We start from the raw sequence: 19,229 nt of genomic DNA on the forward strand, positions 1-19,229 counted from the left end.
GGTTCTTCTGCAAGATTCTTCACTGACTATTTGCCTCTCCTGCTGAAAAATGAACCTCCACTTATTTAAATAATACATCCTGGAGCTCTGGTCTAAGGTTATTATTTGGTACCAGCAGAACTCAGATCACTGTGGGAAGACAGTTATATTTTTTACTATGGACACTATTCAGTTTGAGAACATATTACAATGGTTGGTAAAGAATTTGGACAAACATACTCCAGCAGCAGACTAACCAACATAAGAAAAGCTGTCTGTAACATCATTAAGAATTTTCTTGGAAAGTTATTTTATTGCTTTATTTTGGACTAGAACGTTGTTTATATCTGCATGTACCTTTGCTTTTATGTTGGCTTGCACACTAGTTATTTCTTTATGATATTAAATTGAAATATCTTCCAATTTTCTTGTCTTGGTTCTACTTTTACATGTTTTTAGTGCCCCATCCCCCCAGGGATGTGATTTAGTAGCATGCATATGCCTGGTAAGATTAGGAGATGAGTAGGAACTTGCTCTGTAATGTATGGTTAGGTTGCCTCCACTGTACTCATCAGGATGATGCATTGTGACATACCAACCACTGTGCTATTTTTATTATTGAAAAGATCTTTAGGCTTTTTCATTCATAGGCCACAACGCATGTTACAAAGGAAGGCAAGTGTCAATCTCCATTCTATAAATAGGGAAACCGATAAGAGTTCTCTCTATAGATCTGGTATGAGTTAAGTGCACTGTTCTACTTTTTTTATATCTAATTTTGATTACGTAAATTGGAAATGGCTTATGATAAATATTGAAATAAAGGTAATACATTATGAAGTATTTCATATCATTAAATGGTAGCATGAATTATGGTATGGATTACTAACTTTTGTTACTCATATTGCTGTCAGGGTGGCATTATCTGGACTGTTTATGCATGAATGTACTTTTAAGGCTTTGTAAAGGGTGAACAGAACTTGAGATGTGCACTCTATATACTATAAAGTTTGAATAAATATATTTCTTCCCTCCCTCAAACTGTTGCCCAATTATTTTATTTATATAAATAAGAGAGAGTGTGTGTGTGTGTGTGTGTGTGTGTGTATCACCTAGGAGGCCTAGCTGTGGATCAGGATCCCACTGTGCTAGGTACTGTACAAACACAGAATAAAAAAAAAAGTCCCCATCCCAAGGAGTTCACAATCTAAGAACAGAGACAGATGGATATTTATTCAGAGAGATGGGGGAGCACAAAAGATGTACCTATGTTTCGATATCCAATAAGTAATAGGTGTCTTATGAGGTCTTGTAGGAGAAGGCATTAAATTTCAGAAAATAAGTCATATATGCTTTCAGACCATAACACATACTACATATTTTTATTGATATTGTCATAAATGTATGAGTATGATAATCCTAACATACCCTACTTTCAAGTTAAACAACTTTTCCATCATACATACCATTATCCACTTCCCCGCCACACCAGAGAATTTCAAGGAATTTTCTTTCCTTCCTTCTTAGAATTATAGGAGATTAGGGTTAGAAGAGACCTCAGGAGGTCATCTATTCCAACCCCCTGCTCAAAGCAGGACCAACCCCAGCTAAATCTTCCACACCAGGGCTTTGTCAAGCCGGGCCTTAAAAACCTTCAAGGAAGGAGATTCCACCACCTCCCTAAGTAACTCATTCCAGTGCTTCGCCACCTTCCTAGTGAAATAGTTTTTCCCAATATCCAACCTAGACCTCCCGCACAGCAACTTGAGACCATTGCTCCTTGTTCTGTCATCACTGAGAACAGCCTAACTCCATCCTATTTGGAACCCCCCTTCAGGTAGCTGAAGGCTGTTATCAAATCCTCCCTCACTCTTCTCTTCCGTTAGGGGTTGTCTACACTTACCAGAGATCAATGCATTGCTGGCCGCTTTAGCGGGTCTAGTGAAGACCTGCTAAATCAACCGTAGATCGCTTTCCCATCAACTCCTGTATTCCACGTGAATGAGAAGTGCAAGGGGAGTCGACAGGAGAGCATCTCCCGTTGACATAGCATAGTTTGGACCCCGTGGTAAGTAGATCTAAGAATGTCGACTTCAGCTATGTAGCTGAAATTGCATAACTAGACTGATCTCCACCCGCAGCGTAGACAAGGCCCCAGCCCCCTAATCATTTTCATTGCCCTCCACTGGACTTTCTCCCTTTTTGTCCCCTTCCTTTCTGTATTGGGGAGGGGGCAAAACTGGATGCAGTAGTCTGGATGTGGCATCATCAGTGTTGAATATAGGGGAATAATCATTTCCCTTGATCTGGTGGCAATGCTCCTACTAATGCAGCCCCATATGCCGTTAGCCTTCTGGGCAACAAGGGCACACTGTTGACTCATATCGAGCTTCTCGTCCACCGTAATCCCCAGGTCCTTTTCTGCAGAGCTGCTGCTTAGCCAGTCCATCACCAGCCTGTAGCAGTGCATGGGATTCTTCCATCCTAAGTGCAGGACTCTTGTCCTTGTTGAACCTGATACGATTTCTTTTGGCCCAAACCTCTAATTTGTCTAGGTCACTCTGGACCCTATCGCTCCCCTCCAGTATATCTACCTCTTCCCCAAGCTTAGTGTCGTCTGCAAGCTTGCTGAGGGTGCAATCCATCCCATCATCCAGATCATTAATGAAGACGTTTAACAAAACTGGACCCAGGACTGACCCCTGGGGCACTCCACTTGATACTGGCTGCCAACTAGACATCAAGCCATTGATCACTTCCCATTGAGCTCGACGATCTAGCCAGCTTTCTATCTACCTTATAGTCCATTCATCCAGTCCATACTTCTTTAACTTGCTGGCAAGAATACTATGGGAGACCGCATCAAAAGCTTTGCTAAAGTCAAGGTATATCACGTCCACCACTTTCCCCATACCCACAGAGCCAGTTATCTCATCACAGAAGGCAATAAGGTTGGTCAGGCATGACTTGCCCGTGGTGAATCCATGCTGACTGTTCCTGACCACCTTCCTCTCCTCCAAGTGCTTCAAAATGGATTCCTTGAGGATTTGCTCCATGAATTTTCCAGGGACCAAGGTGGGGCTGACTGGTCTGTAGTTCCCCGGATTCTCCTCCCCCCCCCCCCTTTTTTTTTTTTAAAAGAAGATGGGCACTGTATTTGCCTTTTTCCAATTGTCCCGGACCTCCCCGACCACCACAAGTTTTCAAAGATAATGGCCAATGGCTCTGCAATCTCAGACAACTCTCTCAGCACCCTTGGATGTATTGCATCTGGCCCCATGGACTTGTGCATGTCCAGCTTTTCTAAATAGTCCTTAACTTGTTCTTTCACCACTGAGGGCTGCTCACCCCCTCCCCATACCGTGCTGCCCAATGTAGCAGTCTGGGAGCTGACTTTGTCTGTGAAGACCAAGGCAAAAAAAGCATTGAGTACTTCAGCTTTTTCCATACCATCTGTCACTAGGTTGCCTCCCCCACTCAGTAAGGGTCCCGCAATTTCCCTGACCTCCTTGTTGCTAACATACCTTGCCCTACTATAACCATTTAAGCAGCTATTTCTTGTTTGTGCAAAAAGGAAATGTAACTTGAGTAAATGAAATGCACTTTCAGATGCTGTGAATATGGGGATGTGGTTTAAGTTATTCAGAGTTGGTAAATTCTTAAGTAGATTCAAAGGTACACCACACAAAATTAGCAGCAAACTAAAAAAAGTAAAGTTTTTTTTTATTATTATACTAATCTAATTTTAACAATCCCAGCAAATCCATCTAAAGAATTTTTCAACCTTTTCAGTTATAGAAGAATATATTTTCATTTTCTCCTTTACACAAAGTATGGTGGAGTATTGTGAGAAAATCAAAATTCATGTCACAAAGTATACGGTTGATACAGAAAGTAGGTGCATATCTAAAACAAGGATCTTGTAACAAAGTTTCAGAAGCCATATTCAACTTACAATAGTAACACCCCAGTCTGATTTGTCTGAACTTAAGCTCACCTGCCTGCTTCTTCACCACACTCCTTATACCATCTACTTAGAGAAATAAACCTAAGTGTGCTTGGCACCATGAAAGACAAGTAGAAAGCCCTTTTCCAGAGGAGTTTATAGCCTAAAGAAATAGGACACAAATCAGAGATACACACCAGACAATATAAAGGATGTTTCTGTCTTTGGGCCTTTCATTGATATATGGTAGAGGCAGAGAGGGGGGTGTTTTTGAAGGGGAAGGATGAAGAGGATATGGAAACATTTTTACTTAAACTCCCTTAACTTTTCTTCATTCTTGACTTCAAGAATGTAGGTTCCTGTTTGCCCTCAATGCACCCTTTCAAAAGAAAACAACAACATTTCTGTGATATTGCTATTAGTACAATACTTAGACAGGTTTAACAAGTTACAGTATGTATACATGTATCCCGGGCTTGAAAAATGTATCCACCACTTGGGAGCCCAAGACCAGCTTACTATTCAGGGTGAAAAATACCTGCTCCTCCTCATTCCCTCTCACCAATCTACTCCTCCTGCAATTTAAAGAAATAAACCTGTACTGTATTTAATTGCATAGTGTCAATCAGAGCTCCAATATATTTTACAAAGTGAAACTGTTTCTTTTATTTCTTAGCTGACTTTATTATTGGAAAGGGGAAAAAAAGTATTGTGGTATATCTTTCTGTGATTTTATCTTGTGTTCTCTTTTCTCTCTCTCTCTTCCTCTGCCCCATATATTACTTTTTCCCCTAACTGTATTGTGTCCTCTGCTGCCTCCTCCCATATCCCCCCGTTATTTGCTGACTGTCCCACGTACTCCTCAACCCACTTGTCACATACACAAACACCCTATTCTAATTTTCTGGTTGATCCCACAATGTTTTTCATACACCATGCTCTGTCCTCTATCCACTCAAACATATACACTATAAGTCTTGAAAAAATGTATCAGACAGCTAGAGCTAAAGCACTAGTCTAAGGGGCCTTACTGTCCAAGAGCAATGCCCATTTTTTATCGTCTATTGCAGAAGCACCTGGAGACCCTGGTCCTATGGTGCTAGGCACCAACAAACAAAGACATGGTTCCTCATGCCCTTTTCTCAGCAGTAGTGGATGAGAGGACTGTAACTTTGGGGTATGCTTGGATTTCTACCCCAACTTTTATAGCCTTCTTTTAGTAAGTGTCTGATAAATTAGAAGCCCTCCCCCTCTGGCTGACAGAGGGAAAGAGACACAGATCCGGTCTTCTCGCTGAATTTTCTTCCCTCCAGCCACAAAGCCTCCAGGCTGCTGCACAGGGTCTTTATTAATCTACTCCTCTACTGACCTCTTGTTTTTCCATTTCTTACTTAAGGAAAGAAGTAGTGCCTGCCTCCGATTTCCCATCATTTTCCAAAGCTGCAGCAGAGTCAAACCGACTAGACTCTGCCTACAGGGTTCTGAAGAACTGCGGTGAAGATTATCCATTTCCACCCTCCGCTTTCCAGAGCCCGAGTAATAGCCATGGCTCTGAAAGGACATTTTAATACAACTTGCTTATATCAAAAAGTATATTGCAATTCATCTCTGAATTGGGAATTTCACTGACTACTTATTTATGTTAATCACACTGATCGAAATTCAAATAAAATACTCCACTGACAACAGAAATGATTACGTTCCTCTGGATATCAATTAGTAGCACTTCCTGCAATCACCTATAATATTTACTAGATTATCAGAAGTAATCAACTACTAACTGAATTTATAAAATCACTGGTTATTTCCGGAATATAATTTTCCGATTGAAATAGCGTGGGCAGGAAAAATTGTTTAAGTTTCCATTAGGATGTGTTAAGGAAAGATTTGTTTTGAGTCCTGCCCAGTTTCAGGAAAGTCTTTTGAATAAGATGTAAAATGAAGTTCCTCACCGTTTATGATCAAAACATCCCATGGCACTTTTCATAATCCCAATCACCTGATCAAATCACATTTGTGTTATTACATTCTGCTTACATGAAAACCCTATACAGATTCAAGTGGATATAGGATCATTCTTTACTTTTTGACCTAAACCATTATGTAATTTGCGGTGGGTTATTAAACAGATGCTGTATTTTACCTCAGAAGTGGCTGTGTGTCAGTGATGAGAGAAACTATTCTGTATTTAAAGTCTGTATACCAGTTTACAGAAGAACTCTGGAATGAAATATGCTATGTACACAAGATATAGTTATGGCCATGCTGGAGCAGAAGGCCATGTTATTAAAAAGTGGTCCAAAACAAAAAGTATGGCCATCATGGCAGTAATCTCATAAGCAAAACTAATCAGATATGCTGGCAGAATCTCAAAGGTCAACATCAGACATTAAGTTTTCTTTCACCTTGACACAGCAACTATATTCATTGCTATCTACTGAGTGCACTTTTTTGCACAAAAAACCTGTAATATCCATACACTGTAGCACCATGCAGAAGAAATTAATCTGCAGCAGTATCCTGGTATCTGCCAGCTTGCTAATGAACGATACTGCTGAACACTAACAGTTGGCTGGCTGCCTCCCTGCCTGTCCCATTCACTGCCTTCTACACCCAAAATGAAAAGAAATCGAGAAAGATCAAGAGTTATGGCGGCAAGTACTAAAGAATTAAAGATGGTTCTAAACAGTCAATGTAACAATATGCCAATTTAATTCCAGCCAAATCAATCTAGCTTCTTTTGGAGAATTGGACAGTAGCAGTATCAAAAGAAGGGGGAGGAAATAAGAACAACATTTTTGGCTTACTATACATAAGGACAAATGCCAATTGACTACTTGCTATATTATTTAAATGCACTAAATAGCAGATCACGTAAGAAAAAATAATTGTTAGGGGACAAATAAATCACATGGGAGCCAGAAACACAACAGTATGTGGGAAAATAGCACATACCTCAGATTTTTTTTTTACCTGGGGTTGGCTCATGGAGTTTCACAGATAAAGTGCACTGCATAAGAAGCTTTTCATCGCGTTCACTTTATTCCATGGCAGTGATGCTCAATGGAGAAATGTATAAATTTAAAAAGAATTTATCTTCTTCTCTGTCTCAGACCAAGTTTTTAGATTTAAGTTTGTTTTGGAAAAAGGAACAATTATAACAGGACCAGGAACAAGATGATGTATAGTGGTCTGAGACTATAGGAAGCAATATGGCATTCCTGGCTGCACTAAACTAAGGCTATGGCTACACTACGAGGCTTTTAGCAACACAGCTGAGCTGCTAAAAGGCGCACAATGTAGCTGCTGTTTGTCGGCAGGAGAGCGCTCTCCTGCTGACAAAAAACTTCCACGCCCCACAAGCAGCAGCGGCTGACAAAAGTGCTGTGCACACCAGTGCTTTTCATCAGTAAAACTTTTATAATTCAGGGCGTGTGGTTTTTTAACACCCCTGAAGGACAAAAGTTTTGCTGAAGAAGTGCCAGTGTAGACAAACCCTAGGAAAACCTGAAGGGCATAAAGACCCTTCTCGTGAGTTTGATGCAACCTCACAATGCTTAATCAATATGGATTCTTCACACACACACACACACACACACACACGTCAGTTTGTGAGCATATAACTTAACACAAGAAGAAAGACTGAACAAGAAAGTCTACATTATTCTAATTAAGTGCTTGACAGAGAAAATTGACACTTACTAGCTTGAGGCAACTATAGAAGGAAGAAACTTCTACCCCAACCCTGATCAGATTCTAGACATCCGCTCTCTCCAACATGGCTGCTGAAGAATGGTGGCAGGGTGTTCCATTTCTCATATCTGCTTTTGGCTAGTCAACATCCAATGCCTTTGGAACTCACCATCAATTGCTGGAGAATAGGGACACTCCCTAGTTCTCCAGTCTCCACACCTCATAAAATAAAGAGCCTTCCCATTCGCCTCAATCCTTGCCTGGCTGCTTGTAAAAAAAAGGCCTTGCTCCACACTTAGTCTTCTATACTATCCATATTTTAGGGAGAAAAGACGGGGGGGGGGGGGGAGAAATGTGTCCTCCATGAGAGTTCTACCCACTTGAACTGCTGACAGTTTTTCCAAACAGCACAAGTATGAAGTTTAGAAGGATTCTCAGTCGTCTTCCCATAAGATACTGAGCAGCAATTATAGAGCCAGAAAAGATTTCCAAGCATATAGTGGGGAGCACCTTCCAAAGGTACAGTGACAGTATGATCAGCTATTAGAGTTTCATGTCTACCTGTTCTATTCTGCACAGCATTTGTGAAAGCAAGGTGCTTAACAGACTGAACTGAGGCAGCCTGCGAGCCTTGCTGCAAACCACATAGTGATGCTGTGATTGTTGGGGATGCCGCCTGTACCAAGTGTGCAAGACAAATCAAAGATGCTTTGTATTCAGATTTCACAAACACAGAGCAGAATGGAGGTTGACTGAAGCTTGAAAGAGGCACAGTAAAATATTAGCATTTGATGCTTATTGTTTCTTGTGGTGGTGGTTGGAGGCAGCAAAATGGATCTGCCCTCCTATAACAGTGTTTACATTTATCATGGCTTTACATTTGTGATTTTTGGTGCAGACATTATGAGCGGAACTATTTTTTTTCTATTAGCTTTTTATTAATTTTTTAAAATATACAGAGAGAAAATAAAGTATACATCAGCTTCCCATAGTATATTAACTGTTTGCTACCGAACTTTAGTGATACTTGAAACATGGATATAATGTGGTTAAATATAAATTTATTTGTATAAACTGTATTACACAATTTACAAAGACAGAATTTATCAAAATCTAATTCAAGTAAAATTTTAAAATAAATAGATGCAAAATTAAGGAGGGGGGTAGAGACAGGAAAGGAAGGAAGTGGTCAGAGAGGAGGGAGAGACAAGAAGGGGTCCCCTGGATTTAATAGGATCATTCAGATACTTCCAGGAAAGCATGCCATACCTGAGAATTTCTCTTTGGTATTTCTGTTACAGTATACAATTTGTTCCATGGTGACCAAGCTTACGAGGCCTATAGTCCTAAATTGTTGATCATTTTTTGGATTACCATTTTTATAGCACTAGACTTTTAGCATTAGTGCTCTGGTAAGCCAAAGATTTTCAAATTTATTCAACTGCCAATTAACATCCATTAGCTTTAAAATTACATGTTTAGCTTGTAACACAATTTTATTTGATAGGAAAAAATTAACTGCAGTTAAGTTCTACCCAAAACATACTGTCATAGGAGCATTCCCAGAGCATATGGATTAAGCTGGCGCTGTGACTCAGCAGGTGCTAGCATTTGACTGATTTCGTTTTGAACAGTCAGAGAGGGGTCCAATGATTTTCTGCTGAATTAATCTTAAATGGAGGCCCAAGGAACAGGACGGATCTTGAGGGTAAACCCAAGCATGCCTGATGATCTGTAAACATGCAGAAAAATGCTAAAACACAACTTTATTTAAACACTCCAAACATACAGGCCTGCTGAAATAGATAATGATGTAAAACCCCACATAAAAACAAGACATGGTTTCTGAGCCACAGGGACAGGAAGAAACTGGCCTAGGATTTCTTTGTCTGGCTGTTCAACAGGGTTAGAATGCGTCACGGGAATACATAAGAGGAAGCAGGTGAGTATCAGGCAGTCCATTACGGGCTACTACGATCTCACCACTATGCTGAGGAGCTGGTAACTGATGAACAGGGGCCTATGAATAGGATAATACAAGTTGCTTCTGGCCCTGCACATACTTCCTCAGAAGTTTACAGTGAACTCTTGTTCTTGCTGCTCTATTCGGCTACCATGATCGATATAGTCGGCCATTGCTTGAGTCTTCTTCACTAAGCTTCAGAGTAACAGCCGTGTTAGTCTGTATTCGCAAAAAGAAAAGGAGGACTTGTGGCACCTTAGAGACTAACCAATTTATTAGAGCATGAGCTTTCGTGAGCTACAGCTCACTTCCTCAGATGCATATCGTGGAAACTGCAGCAGGCTTTATATATACACAGAGAATATGAAACAATACCTATTCCCACCCCACTGTCCTGCTGGTAATAGCTTATCTAAAGTGATTTCCAGCACAAATCCAGGTTTTCTCACCCTCCACCCCCCCACACAAATTCACTCTCCTGCTGGTGATAGCCCATCCAAAGTGACAACTCTTTACACAATGTGCATGACAATCAAGCTGGGCTATTTCCTGCATAAATCCAGGTTCTCACATCCCCCCCACCCCCATACACACACAAACTCACTCTCCTGCTGGTAATAGCTCATCCAAACTGACCACTCTTCAAGTTAAAATCCAAGTTAAACCAGAACATCTGGGGGCGGGGGGTAGGAAAAAACAAGAGGAAACAGGCTACCTTGCATAATGACTTAGCCACTCCAAGTCTCTATTTAAGCCTAAATTAATAGTATCCAATTTGCAAATGAATTCCAATTCAGCAGTTTCTCGCTGGAGTCTGGATTTGAAGTTTTTTTGTTTTAAGATAGCGACCTTCATGTCTGTGATCGCGTGACCAGAGAGATTGAAGTGTTCTCCGACTGGTTTATGAATGTTATAATTCTTGACATCTGATTTGTGTCCATTTATTCTTTTACGTAGAGACTGTCCAGTTTGACCAATGTACATGGCAGAGGGGCATTGCTGGCACATGATGGCATATATCACATTGGTGGATGTGCAGGTGAACGAGCCTCTGATAGTGTGGCTGATGTTATTAGGCCCTGTGATGGTGTCCCCTGAATAGATATGTGGGCACAGTTGGCAACGGGCTTTGTTGCAAGGATAAGTTCCTGGGTTAGTGGTTCTGTTGTGTGGTATGTGGTTGTTGGTGAGTATTTGCTTCAGGTTGCGGGGCTGTCTGTAGGCAAGGACTGGCCTGTCTCCCAAGATTTGTGAGAGTGTTGGGTCATCCTTTAGGATAGGTTGTAGATCCTTAATAATGCGTTGGAGGGGTTTTAGTTGGGGGCTGAAGGTGACGGCTAGTGGCGTTCTGTTATTTTCTTTGTTAGGCCTGTCCTGTAGTAGGTAACTTCTGGGAACTCTTCTGGCTCTATCAATCTGTTTCTTTACTTCTGCAGGTGGGTATTGTAGTTGTAAGAAAGCTTGACAGAGATCTTGTAGGTGTTTGTCTCTGTCTGAGGGGTTGGAGCAAATGCGGTTGTATCGCAGAGCTTGGCTGTAGATGATGGATCATGTGGTGTGGTCAGGGTGAAAGCTGGAGGCATGCAGGTAGGAATAGCGGTCAGTAGGTTTCCGGTATAGGGTGGTGTTTATGTGACCATTGTTTATTAGCACTGTAGTGTCCAGGAAGTGGATCTCTTGTGTGGACTGGACCAGGCTGAGGTTGGTGGTGGGATGGAAATTGTTGAAATCATGGTGGAATTCCTCAAGGGCTTCTTTTCCATGCGTCCAGATGATGAAGATGTCATCAATATAGCACAAGTAGAGTAGGGGCTTTAGGGGACGAGAGCTGAGGAAGCGTTGTTCTAAATCAGCCATAAAAATGTTGGCATACTGTGGGGCCATGCGGGTACCCATAGCAGTGCCGCTGATCTGAAGGTATACATTGTCCCCAAATGTGAAGTAGTTATGGGTAAGGACAAAGTCACAAAGTTCAGCCACCAGGTTAGCCGTGACATTATCGGGGATAGTGTTCTTGACGGCTTGTAGTCCATCTTTGTGTGGAATGTTGGTGTAGAGGGCTTCTACATCCATAGTGGCCAGGATGGTGTTATCAGGAAGATCACCGATGGATTGTAGTTTCCTCAGGAAGTCAGTGGTGTCTCGAAGGTAGCTGGGAGTGCTGGTAGCGTAGGGCCTGAGGAGGGAGTCTACATAGCCAGACAATCCTGCTGTCAGGGTGCCAATGCCTGAGATGATGGGGCGCCCAGGATTTCCAGGTTTATGGATCTTGGGTAGTAGATAGAATATCCCAGGTCGGGGTTCCAGGGGTGTGTCTGTGCGGATTTGATCTTGTGCTTTTTCAGGAAGTTTCTTGAGCAAATGCTGTAGTTGCTTTTGGTAACTCTCAGTGGGATCAGAGGGTAATGGCTTGTAGAAACTCTGTTGGAGAGCTGCCGAGCAGCCTCTTGTTCATATTCCGACCTATTCATGACGACAACAGCACCTCCTTTGTCAGCCTTTTTGATTATGATGTCAGAGTTGTTTCTGAGGCTGTGGATGGCATTGCGTTCCGCATGGCTGAGGTTATGGGGCAAGTGATGCTGCTTTTCCACAATTTCAGCCCGTGCACGTCGGCGGAAGCACTCTATGTAGAAGTCCAGTCTGCTTCACTAAGCTGACATTCAAAAAAAATTCAGTTTGTTCTTCACAAAGTAACTCTGTTAGAATCCCTTTGCAGTTTGTCTGAAGGCAGACACACAGATCTTCTCTTATTCTTCCAGTTTCAGGCTGGTTAAGCATTCTGTGTTCCAGCACATCTACTCCCTCTCCTGCTTTATGATACTGCAGTATTTCCTAGTCATAACCCTCTTGCAGAAGCAGTCACTGAAATGTAAAATAAGGAGGGGTTAATAGGCTTACTTATGGTACAGGCATCCATATCACAGAATATGGTAAAAGTTATTTAATTTTGAATTTTGGTGGTTTATTAGGCACTCTGTCCTTAGATGTGAAGTAGTAAGGATATAAATCTAAATATCTTCCAAGTTTTAAATTGACTTTTGGTGAAACTGGTTCAGAGGGGAATAGGAGCAACATGCATTCAGTACAAAGGATCTAACAGGTGAAAGATTTATATCCAAGACTCCAATCAAGGGAAAGGAAGGACCTAATGAAGTGAGCAGGGGCAAGGATAATAAGTCTGCAGTTGAGCGACTCTCACAGATGGTAACAGTGAACACTTAGGGACTGGAAAAGTATAGGGTATGTCTACACAGGGATAAAAGCCCCTTGGTGTGGCCACAACTGGCTCTGGTCAGCTCATTCTGGCTTGTGGAGCTAAAATTGCTGTGTAGACATTAAGGCTTGGGCTGGAACCTGAACTCTGGGACCCTCCATCCTCACAAGGTACCAGAAAATTTCTACACAGTAGTTTTCAGCCCCAAAGCCTGAGCCCCATGAGCTGAGTCAGCTGAACTGGGCCAGTCACAGGTTTTTTATCCCCCATGTAGACATATCCATAGTGAGCTTCGGGGGGGGGGGGGTGTGCGCAGATGAGGAAGTTAGCATTACCCAATAAATCTGATTGCCAACTAGAGCACTGGCTTTACCAAAGATGATATGAGATCATTCAAGAGAACCAGGGAAAAATTATAGCTCAAGTAGTATGCTCTCTGCTAGACTAAGGACACAGCCTTGTTGGCTGGCAGCGAGTTTGGACAAAACCATTATTCCACCCCTCTCTGCCTGTGGCTGATGCGGAGCAGCGTGCTATCAAGGAATGCTTATGCCTGTGTTTCCAGCAGAATGACATGTAATCACAACTAGATATGAGCAGACAGCCAAACAGATGCACTAGTCTGATGTACAGGCTGACAGCTTCAGTGTAGTATACATGCCTGGGGGAGGGGAGATATGACACCTAATACGTATCTTATTGCAATTAAATACCCTTGTTTTGACTTTTTCTATACTTAATCATAGATAAGTACGGTCTGTAATCTGGGGGAAAAAGGGGAAGGGGAAGAAGGGCAAACGAGAAAGCTGCCAAACCCGAAGTGTCAGAGAGAGAAAAAAAAACATTGCTACATGTACTGTTGCAGCGCCATGAATCTGGAGGGGGAGGATGCTTATGTCCTCTTACGAGGATGCATCCCCCAGTCATGGTGACATTCTTTAGGACATCCAGCGCACAAGCATGAAAGAACATCAGTAATAATGAGAATAGAGAATATACCTTGTGTAGCAGTCCTCATCTTCTCCTTAGCTTGCTCATCCATAATCTCTAGAGTCCAAGATCCCAGGAGGAGGTCTTGTGATTCTGGAAGAGTCAAAAGGCATCTCCAGGTCCTGGTTCACCTCTGTGCTTCACATGGTTCTGAAAGGCAGCATTCTCCTCCCTCTATCTTGGTTCCTCAACAACCCGGTGCCAGATGCCTCCAAGAAGCTGTGACCCTAAGAACCCATCAATGCCAGCTGGCAAAGGGTATATTGTTCTGTAACAGCAACTCTTGGCAGGCCTGATAAACTCATTACAGCCAGCACACCACTTTCACAATATTTATCCATAAAGAAAATAATGTAAGGTCTCTAATAAAGCTTATGTCATAGTGATCCTCAATCATTGCATGCTGTATGTACGGATAATATTTAAGGAGTTGTGTATATGCACTGAAAGTACATTTTAAAGTCAGTCCTCAACCAAAGAGAAAAAACAGGTTTATTCCAGACAGGAGTAAGAATGTATCTTGGTTCACATGTAAAGTAAGCATAGTAAATCAACACAATAGGAGCCCAATTCACATATTTCATTAACAAGGGGATGGGAGGACATGAAAAATTAAACCACAGGGGGTTTCCTGTCTTGGGGGAGGGGGGGGGCGGGGCAAGAGCTTTGAAGAATATAGAGAGACTAAAAAGAGACGTCTTAGTATCCATTCACTGAGGAAAATTCCTGATGGAGGGGCATGCTTCAAGAACACTTGGATCCCAGGTTGTCCGAAACCAGCTAGTTCTGCAAAAGACTGACCCTTTCGGGGGGGGGGGTCTACTTTATTATAATAGGAAAGATAGCCATTGATAAGTATAGATCCAGCTTTGCATTTTATTATTTTGTTTATACGTAATCATTTGTTTTCATTACTATCCTGACTCTGTATCTCTTCATCTTAAACTTTAATAAACTTATGATTGTTTTCACTATTAATATATCTCAGTGCTGTGATGTTCTATAGAAGCAGACCCCCAGCTGAACCAAACAAACTTGTGTGTATGCCCTCCCGTTGCGTGAGTGTCTTGTGATTAAGGGATGGACACTACAGGTGGAATTCTTCTATGGGACGTGGGATACACCTACTGGGACGCACCTACTGGTAAACTGCAAGACAAAGTTAGGACTGGCAGAGCCCTGACATTGTTTGGGTGGCTAACAGATCAGTTAAACACCAGCAAGTCCTCCTCTCATTAGAGGCAAGGGGTAACAATTGACTCTCAGTCCTGGGTATGGCAAGAAAGCATTGCAGAAGGCTCTTCATTGATAGAAGAGCTAACAATGCAGTCCTAATCCAACAGAAAGGGGCAGATTTTCCTCCCCATCCCAAAGCAAATGATGGCATCCAATGAGTTATTATATTTCACACTCAGTCCTTTTACTTTCTCCTAGCATTTTTTCCCTGATAGAGTAATTCCCAGCTGAAAACGGCATTTGCAAATCAAGTCAGAGACCAGGAAGTTCTGGAATACACATATGAACTGGGACTAAGTCTCTGCCATCCCACATATGGGCAAACAGCTTAACGTCTGCCTGTAGCCAACTTATGCCACATTTGAAAAAGTGGCTTCTTGTCATGTTTCTTTGTGATTAGAAGCAGCATGCAATACAATCTAAGATAACATACCATTATTTGTACAGGTCAGGGATTTCTGGAAAACTTGGCCCTGTGTCAGAAGTGTAGACAAATTCAACCTGAAAGGTCTCCTACACAGTGGCAAATGCACTGTGGGGCAGTAATAAGTTCAGAAGATGTCAATTAAAGTACAACAATCTTTCAAAGACTGGTCCATGCATCTGGATGAATCTGTAGAACTCCAGATAGCAGAATATCAATGATTCAACCCCTTTCATTCTGTTAAAAGGAAGCTGCCAATAGGACTAAAAATCTTGCAACTTCACAAAATTACATGATAATGTTCTAAAAAAGCAAGGTGAATTATAGCTTTCTGTTCTGTAGTATTAAGAGTTATGAATTGTTTAAAAATAAATTTGGAGTTTTCATTCTTTTTCAGGTGGACTCAAAATTGAGTGATTTTCTAAATTTGGCCATTTCTGACTCAGGACAATTTAAATTTAAATGTCTACAACTTTAAAATTACTGAACTGATTTTCTTTGAGCTTTGGTTGATTTGTAGGTCTTACTGCAAGCTAAAAATTTTGCCTACTCTGATGACCATATGCTGTATCTCAATGTACAACGCTTCACTTTATATTCTATACCAAACTGACAAATTTATATTTAAGCAACTATATTCCCAGCGTACCTACAAAGGGACAGAGTTTGTGCTTGATTTATCAACCTTAAAACCACAAAATAATCTATTAAAAACAAAGCAATCACTTGTCTGCATCACAGCAGCACCCACAATGAGTAAGGCTATGTCTAGACTGGACTTCCGTCGGTAAAACTTTTGTCGGTAAGGGATGTGAAAAACACACGCCGGACCGACAAACGTTTTGCTGATGAAAAGCACCGCTGTGGACAGCTCTTCATCAGCAGGAGACACCTTTCCATCAACAAAGCTACCACCACTTGTTGAGGTGGTTTTATTTTGCCAGCAGGAGAGCTGCACGGAAGACCTTACATCAGCACAGCTAGAGTGGCACAGCTGTGCCGCTTAAGGTGCACAGCATAGACATAGCCTTAGTTTTTCCAGATATAGATCAAACCCAGCCACTGTCCCACAAGTTAAGACAAACAACAAGTAAAGGGTGGTTGAGAGGAATAAAATATGCAATATATACTTTCAAAAATCTTACCACCAACCACCTCTCTACTTAGCCACTATTAATTGAAAATAGCCGGTATTATTATACAGAATGAGCATCTAGGAAAGGTTCTCTTCTCTAGTGACTCTGTAATTCAGTTTTAGAACTCTTTGTTGAAGCAGAGCAGGGGTGCACACAATTTGAGAAATCTAGTTTATCAGGTGTCAAATATTTCTTTGGCAACTCTGTCAAGAGCTAAAGTAAACTAAGTTGTGTTTCACTGCACCAAGACAGGGGCATTTAAAATATACATATCTTGTACTTTCATCTGAAGAGGGTCAGACAGCAATGAGCACATTAAGTACAGATGTGGCACATCTTTCTGTTCATCCCACTTCCCCTTAAAAGTCATTATACAACAGAATTTTCTACGGTGTAACACACCCAGTTTCAGAATTTCCTTACAGCTGGAGCTCTAATTAAAAAGGTCAGTAAAAGTAAAACCTCTGCCCCAGGCAAAAGTCCATGAAGGCATGTGACAGGCAACTACTGCAGCCAGTACCTAGACTATTTGCAGTTGCTCAAGTTATTCAGAGGCTCATAATAAAGAATTTTAACTTTATGGAGAACATTAGTAAAATCCATTACAGAACTTCTCAAAATTCACAATGATTTTTGTGAAATGCACAGATTTCAGGGAGAAGGAATATATAATAGATTTGTTTAGTTTATTTCTACACTTCATCCCATTCTTCCATTCATCACCTCACATCAAAATAAAACGAAGTTATTCAAAACTGTAAAATGAACTTTTGTTGCCCAACCAGTTGTTACAGAAAAACCAAAGTCACACTACTACAGCCAAACACTATTGCTGACAACTGTAAAAAAAAAAAAATCACTCTAAAGGTACAGTTACAAATGTCAATATTTGACTAATCAAAACATTAATGGCTGGTCTGGTTGCATTACTACACAGAAACCTAGGCTCTATCCCCTGGACCAGCCTCCCACTGTGTCTGCCTGGAAGCACTGCAGGGAAAGGGTGCTCAGTTTGTGCACAGCAACGGCGCTCAGTGACGTCATTAGGGAACCAAGTTGCTGCAAAGTGTTACTCCTGAGGGAATTCTGTGCTTAAAAAAAATTAAAAATTATGTGCACAATATTTTAAAATTCTGCAAGTTCTGTCAATAAATATCGCTCCAGCATGGCACTGGGGAGCACAGGCCACTGGCTGCATTGAGGTGGGAGATCACCCTGAAGCCCCCTCTTCCCCCCGGTACAGGGACTCGGCAGTGAGGCTGCACCTGAGTTTGACACAGAGCAAGGGCCAGACCTCCCACAGAAACACCCTAGGGCCCTCCCCTATGTGCCAGGCACACCAGGTGTGGGCGGGCAGGCTCAGCCCAGCAGGATCTCCAAGTGTGGAGGTGCTTGGTGTGGGGTGAGAGGTTTCTGTGTGGGGCAATCTGGGTGTGGGTGGCTCAGTGGGAGATTGGGGTGCACAGGGGCTCACTGGGGGGGTCCGAGTGCAGGGGCAATAGGACTCTGCAGGGTATCCAGGTGAAGGTGGTTGGGACTCAGCGTGGGGGGTCCAGGGCTTGTCAGGGTGAGGGTCTGATGGGAATCATCTCAGCAAGTTTCCTTTACATCCACAATATCATATTCTTTATAACTGAATGAATTCTAGTTTTATAATTTTAACATGACTTGTTAATTTTCCATGCTTATTGCATTTGTATTGATAATGCAGTATGTTAATGTGCTTCATCTTTTCTTTCAAAACTCCATCTGTTGACTTGGAAATGCATGTCAGATGATTAAAGTGAAAGCTTCCTTCTTCCTACTTAGTTTAAAGCCCACCTACCCATTTTGACCATCAGAAGTCAGAATCCCTTCAGTTTAAGTAGAACCTCCTATAATCCAAGCAGGCTTGTGTCAGACTCTCAGTTCCAAATCCTCCTCTACACTGATCTGTTGGCCTCCAGTCTCCTTCTTTTTTACTTGTATAAGAAGCAGAAAAATTTAAGACAACTTAAGCTGGAAATGGTAATCTTCCCAGGGTCTGTAAGTGAATCAAGATTCGTTCATTTCCTTCCAGCAATCATCTGCCACATGGAGACAGTACAGCCTTCCAGGCAGCTGGGACAGGGCATTCCTGTCAACATAACTAGTCCGGGGGGGGGGGGGGGGGGAGAGAGAAAAGAAAAAAAGAGTGCAGGGAGACAACACTAAAAAGTCCTAAATTTAAAATAAACCTCGGTATACTTGCTAAAGCCATCTCTATCTGCATGGGGGGGGGGGGGCGACAAATTTAAACTCCCTGCTATCTCTTCTCCCCCTCGCATTAAGATTTATCTCCCATATCACTTAAAGAAACCTTAGCTACGTTTCCCATTTGGTCACTGTTTTAGCTCTTAAGTATTCTACTTGCATATAAAAACCTATTCAGTCCCACATCGCATTCATTTAAAAGAGTCAGATTACTCATTCTTCATATCCTAGTTTAGGCTCACAGTTTTATTTTTGATACCTGAGTAATACGGAATTGAGTTTACGTAATTCTTTTCTCCAATGTACATACTTCCAGTTTTCCACTAAGTTTTTGGGAAGAAATTTTAACAACTTATTCTAGTCACCTTATTCTCTCCTTAAGATTACAATATTTAGATTGTTTTATTCTACAC

General features: G+C 41.7%; 1 protein-coding gene and 1 long non-coding RNA gene across 7 annotated transcripts in view; both read right to left on the reverse strand.

Annotated features, from left to right (window-relative positions):
* The window catches only part of CDC42BPB (CDC42 binding protein kinase beta), a 141,283-nt gene that overhangs the window by 106,100 nt on the left and 15,954 nt on the right, over positions 1-19,229 (reverse strand). The gene's annotated exons all lie outside the window — the stretch shown is intronic.
* Positions 11,931-14,429, reverse strand: LOC140913916 (uncharacterized). The gene is made up of 2 exons (XR_012159695.1): positions 13,798-14,429; positions 11,931-12,446 (listed from the first exon to the last, which is right to left on the reverse strand). It is a non-coding gene; the product is annotated as an uncharacterized lncRNA (long non-coding RNA).

Source organism: Lepidochelys kempii, chromosome 6 (assembly GCF_965140265.1).
Source record: "Lepidochelys kempii isolate rLepKem1 chromosome 6, rLepKem1.hap2, whole genome shotgun sequence".
NCBI lineage: Eukaryota > Metazoa > Chordata > Testudines > Cheloniidae > Lepidochelys > Lepidochelys kempii.